The following is a 6406-nucleotide window of genomic DNA, read 5'->3' as shown; positions in this document are numbered from 1 at the left end:
ATATATGGGACATTCTAAATGCAACCAATCTTTGCCTTCCCCAGTACCATAAAACTACCGTAAGTACCATTCTGTCCAGCTTTCTTCCATTATATAAACGATCTGCCTTACATTGCTTCTCTGCTATACCACATCAAGACTCATTGCACCTCAAAACTTTTGATTTTAGACCGTGAACGACGTTTGCAGGGTAGCGCAGTGCTACAAGCTCCCATTTCCTCGTTCATCTGGTAACCCCCACATAACATTCTTTTATTCTTTTGAGGGCCAAATAGAAGTGGAAAAGCTACATAATGAATTTTATCATCAACTTACTATCTAAATATCGTATGATGAACTGACTGATTAGGCGTTATCTGCCGTCAGTGCCCGTCACAAATACCAGGAGCACCGATGATGTAAAATATCTTGCGACATAGGAAGCTATTTCAGGAAAACCAACAAAGAATATTAACATTCTTTCCCTCTCGCGGTCGTACAGGCGTAGAGAGCTTCTTTCTTCCTTTCCCAGAATTCCATTACAGTGGCTTTTGTATGACTTCAATTAACTTGTCGACTTAGATGAATGAAACAGGAATATTTTCTTGGTGTAATGAAGGATAGAACAGAAAGGAAATTCAAACATATAAAGGAAAGGTCGGCCAACTCAATATTTTAATGAGGTGTCTTTCATTTTATCCGTAATTTAAAAGTCGTAGCCTTGGATTCGTCACTTTAATTTACGTCTGATCGACCATGCAGAATATATTAAATTTCATCATCTTCAATTTAAGTCTGACTAGATCTCGCTAAGACTACGAAACAACTCGACTTCCAAAGGGAATTATAACTGAGAAGTTTTACTGCCGAGGCCAGAGTTCTAAACAAGGTCTAGCTATTTTTGTTTTGTTTTTGTTTTATAGTGTTTTATAGTGGTGAAGGTCGACTGTGTATCAATGTTGCTAAACCAAAGGTTCAGGTACGAATTCTGCCCGGGCCAGAGGCCCTTATCAGTTATTATTCTCTCTGGGTGTAAGTCATCAAAAAGATATAGTAGATACGATATCAAATGATACATGTGGTTTTATATATATATATATATATAGATATATAATATAATATATATATATATATATATATATATGTGTGTGTGTGTGTGTGTGTGTGTGTGTGTGTGTGTGTGTGTACATACATACATACACTACATACATACACACACACACACATATATATATATATATACATTATGTGTATGAATGTGTGCATATATGCATACATGCATATGCAATACACGAAAGCGCTTGGTACCTGGTCTTTCATTTTTCACCTTTCATGTGGCTATCTACTTATATACTTGTCACGTGCAGTCTGGTGACTTATTGCTGATATGCATGTATGAATGTATACTATAGCTATAGCACAAAACTATGTACACAGGGAGCATCAATATCATTTTAAAGCAACGAAAGGGGATAGTGTGGCAGACCAGTGGGCTATACATATAAATGTAATGAAAAAATAAAGGGTTATGGTAGGTACCATCTAATACTCCAAAAGTTTTTTATGTCTATATTCTTTGTCACTGACCCTAATGCATAATGCCAAGGATACAAATGGTAGAAATAGGAAGCATTCTCACAGTATCTGGCGTCTGCTAATCTTGTTTACACGCCCTTTCCGCTGTTTAGAATACCCCCACCCATCAGTACTCGGCTATATTACATGCTTTTACCGTAATGCTCTGTCCAGGGCAGCACACCACCTTATAAAGACCGATTATATGTTATTTCGAACATTTTACCATGCTCTTCGTGTACTTTCTCCTAGAGGAAGTTGGCTTTAATGCCAGGTAATGAAAAGAGCGCGAGAGTAAGCTGAAATTTTAAAATGGAAATAGGGGAGTATGTTGTTTTTTCTACCCGGCTTCTTGCCCTGGAGGTAATAATGTCATTATGTACAGAAGACCAATAAGTGCATGAAACTATGAATTCCATACGACTGTGGGGTTGTCTTACTTAAAAAAAATCCTTTTTTAAGCCTCATTATCCTTTTTTCATATAAAGTTCCGTGACGAAATATGAAATGAAGGAAGGTAAAAATTACGTAGCTTTTCAGTATTTCAAGTTTTGGAAAGGATAACAAAGCCTTTTATTCATATTTGCTTAAGTGGAACAAAGCAGAGTCTATCAGTTACCAAAGAAGAAGACTATTATTCCAAAATATAGGGATAAACACACACACACACACACACACACAAGACAAAAATTACTGATTAAGTCTATTTTTTGGCAGTAATAGGCGCTCTTTTTTCTACCTTTTCTTTATTTTAAATACTTTCTTTACTAGAATATCTTAAACTTCGTTCTTCAAAGTGAGTAGTTTTGAGCCGAATGTATTACAATTATTCTCCATAGCGATGTTTTTTATGTGTTAGACTGGTAAAAACTTATTCCAGCGATTGAATACTTAATGTTTTCGCAGATACCTTTACATAAAACAAATAAAGTGAATACCTGTTTTCCAGAAAGTTCAAATCATTCATCAGTGAATAATTTATTTGACAAAATGTCTTGCAATATTTCCCTAGTATACTTGATATTTTTTTTTTTGCAAGACTCTCATGAAACTATTCCTTGAAGTGAATATTTTATCAGCAATAAAATCTTATAGCCTGTACTGACAGCAAGTGCTGTACCTGACTTGTGAGAACGTCTTTAAATCATACTTTTGAGTAAATTTCCAGGCGGTTTTCAAATCAATACTGAAGGAGAATACAAAATTTGCTAGGCTACTGTATCTTAAAGTCATTACTTACGGTCAGTACTTGATTTACCAAAATATAGGATACTAAACTCATTAATTGTTGGAATATCTTAAATGATTAGTACCCACTGCACAAGAACAATTATCTTAACGTGATATTTGTAGAAGCTGTCTTTCGATAGACATTACAAAACACAGATTTAACTGCTTTTTTGCCTGCCCTATTTCTTTTCAACCCCCGTGAATATAAACAATTGCAATATTAAGTAAATAAAAGCAGATAAGATGAAGTATACAATAAGAAATTCAGGTATCGATAAGTTTTACGCAGCCTAATGAAGGGATCGAGAATGGTGGTACTTTATTGGTGCTTTGCGCAAGACTAAGCCTATCCCCACCATGAGCATTGGAATATTCATAAGGAGAAGGGTCCCCATTTAATTGAATGGTAGTATATTTATCTATTTATCACACACACACACACACACACACACACACACACACACACACACACACACACACACACACACACACATATATATATATATATATATATATATATATATATATATATATATATACACGTGTACATGTTTGTTGTGGGATTGTAATTTTATCAAGATAAATCACCGAGAAGTTTCGTGAGATTCAAAAGTATAAAACTGAAATTAGTGCCAAGACTTTGTTACTGACGAGCCAGGCAAGCCAGGTAAAAATCCTTTAGTTAACTTTTTGCAGCATAAAACACACATTCAATAAAAGGAAAAATTGACGCAGCGCCAAGTCGCGTGAGTTAATAGTGCCAAGGCTGCGTTTTTTCTTACACGCATTCATCTTTTAAGAATTCGAATGTCCTAATGGAGACACGTGCTAGCGAGAATGATCGTGATGTTCCTTCCTGTTAACGTTTGAAGCTCCAGTGAGAACTTTTTGCATAATTGGTTGAAATGGTTCACTTCGTGACGTGGGAACTTCTTTAAAGCTGGTCGAACTTCGACCAGAATTGTGATACGGGGAAGCGGTTACCTGACCCTGATTAGAATGCTAGAGACAGGCATGTAAACACGTATGGATAGTCAGGCAGTTGCTGAAATAATAATTAATATTAATAATTTAAATGATCAGAAGTATACACGAGCCGAAATATATTCAATAAATTGCAGGAGGAGTTCCAAGTATTGGCGAAAACTTCTGAATCACCGTATACGGGTGATTCAGAAGTTCCGATAAATGGAACGTTTAACTAGTTCACATTTCAGGATGACCTCGCTCTGCTATTGATAGGAGTTTAAAATGACGCCACCATTGATAGGAAGCCACAAACTCATGTACAATAATTTAAATATATAAACAAATCCTATAACCATAACAGAAAATAATGTTACACAGGAATTGTTATAATATCCTATCCGTAGACAATGATTGCGAAATTAAATTTAAAGCTCCTATCTTTATCTTACCCACTTGTATATGATATAGACGTACTCCTAATGTTCTTAATAACGTTGATAATGATAATAATTAGCATGCATCTGAAATGCAAGAAACCCTGTTCGGATCGGTCTAATCTTTTCCCTTTCGCAGCATAGCCACCAGGTAGACCAATGGTTCTGCTGTCTGGGTTTCAACCCGTTGAACTATCCAACCATCTAACGTGTATGGCTTTGCATTCTAATCTTCACGTCGCATACACGACAGAAAACGAATAAATGTAACGGCTCGAAGAAAGATGAAAAAACTGACGAATAATAAAGTTTCAAATAAAGATGTCCACTACGTGTCCTTCATAAGAGCGAAATCTGTCTTTGCCTCTGGGCGAAAGAAGCTATGGACTAATATACTAAATGAGAACAACGCGAGAAGCATCTCTGCTTTATATGATATGGCAATACATGGGGCATAAATTAGAACGATTAGAGGGGGCTAACCTGAATATGTAAATCCATGCTGGCGCCATCATTACTATAAAAGCTTTTAACGCCATGGACCATGACACCATACGGCAGCCTGCTGCGAAAAAGGTGGCACCTGTCCATTCGCCCCCCTTTCCAGTTAAAGGTAAGCAAGTCCGCCCACCTGGGTGTTTTCAGTGATGGAAATTGAATGGAAAACATGCATTGATGGATTAATTTATCAGTGTCGTGTAACGGAATGTAAAGTGAACGAATGCTTTTGGTAATTTTATTAGTACCATTTAAATAGATCAAGGATCTGTCCGCTAATTAAGTAGGTTAAGGAGCTGCGCTTTTTTAAAGTAAGATCACTCGTAGCAACTCTTCTAAAGACTGTAAAAAATTCTCCGTTAATGAGTTTTATTTGTCTGGACGTTGTGGACAACTAGCAGGAGCGACTACTTTATATAATATTTTTGAAGTGGGAAAAATTAACAGGGAATAAATATCACTGATTTTCGTGGAAAGGCATCAAGAAGCTTATCTCGCAGTCATACCGTTTCCGTGGTCTCTCAGAAATTAGCGATGATTTATATCACCTATGTAAAAAGAGTGATTTTCTGAAAAGTGTAGTTAAAGTTGATTTCATTACATCGAAGCAATCTCTGATAACTAAACGGAAAATGTCATAGTCAGTACAAAGAAGCTTCAAATTCTTGAGCTCATTGCACGCCACGTATGACGTTGTATGAAGAGTGGCACAATCCCAGAGTTACTTGAAAGTGACCCCGGGCACAAGAATAATGATCACTTAGATGATGCTTATTGATGAAGAGACTATTGTTTTGATAGCTTGTAGTCACCTGTTTATTTGTGTGTTTGCGTGCACTTTTGTTTCTGCAATAGTTTGACATATGCAATTTACTTAAACCCAACTTTGAGTAAAGTGAATGACACGTACATAAAAGTTTTAAATGATAATAGCCATTAGACTGAATCACACAAATACATCTGTTCAGGGAGCCAAAATGGAGAGTCATTTAAGACACTCTTACAGTCTAAACAATGTGGGTGAGGGTGTATGGGTGTCTTTGGATTAGGCTGACTTGGCGTGGTGATGTAGGCTGAGGGTGGGGCGTCTGGTTGATTTAGGCATAGACTGAGGTATCTAAGAGGGCTGTAGGCTGAGACTAAGGCGCCTATGGAAGATAAGGAATAAGGCTGAGACGGCCATGGATACCGTCAACTGTTGGGTGCACTGACGGCACTATCCTCCTAAGGGGAATATTATTATTATTATCGACAATTAAAAGCCCCAGTAGTGTTAAAAAAAACATTTTTGTACATTGCTAAAAATTACTATACTCTGTTTTTTTCATCTGTCCACCCGCCTGTGGTGTTTGCGTATGGTAACACTGCGTTCCGGGCTTTAGATAGTTACGCTATGTGTAAGTTTTAGGTAAATAAAAGGATATCTGGGTGTACATTTGCAACTGAAAAGTGTTTTAATAATTTACTGTATGCGAATTACACCGTTAATATTCGAAAAGGTTATTATTCTTATTGTTGAATGTAAGCTGAGTAACTATCTAAAGTCCGGGACGCAGTGTTACCATACGCATACACCACGGGCGGGTGAGCAGATGGAAAAAAACCGAGTATAGGAGAAACTTTCGGATACTGCTCGGTATCCCTCTTCGAAGTTCAGTCCTACTGAATCGGTAAAACAATGGAGGGAGCGTTACGACAGCGCAAAAAACTGGTTCAAGGCG

The 6406-nt window shown here is 36.9% G+C and overlaps 1 protein-coding gene across 11 annotated transcripts in view; it reads left to right on the top strand.

Annotated features, from left to right (window-relative positions):
* The window catches only part of LOC135196346 (hatching enzyme 1.2-like), a 75641-nt gene that overhangs the window by 42719 nt on the left and 26516 nt on the right, over positions 1-6406 (top strand). Inside the window, exon 1 of one of the 11 annotated variants that reach the window (XM_064223112.1) lies at positions 4743-4800. The exons of the other annotated variants lie outside the window; for them this stretch is intronic. The gene's annotated coding sequence lies outside the window, so the exon portion shown is untranslated. Of the gene's footprint in view, positions 1-4742; positions 4801-6406 lie in introns of those variants that run through there. 11 annotated transcript variants of the gene reach the window in all.

Source organism: Macrobrachium nipponense, chromosome 17 (genome assembly GCF_015104395.2).
Source record: "Macrobrachium nipponense isolate FS-2020 chromosome 17, ASM1510439v2, whole genome shotgun sequence".
Classification (NCBI taxonomy): domain Eukaryota; kingdom Metazoa; phylum Arthropoda; class Malacostraca; order Decapoda; family Palaemonidae; genus Macrobrachium; species Macrobrachium nipponense.
This window is presented reverse-complemented; position numbering and strand designations above follow the sequence as displayed.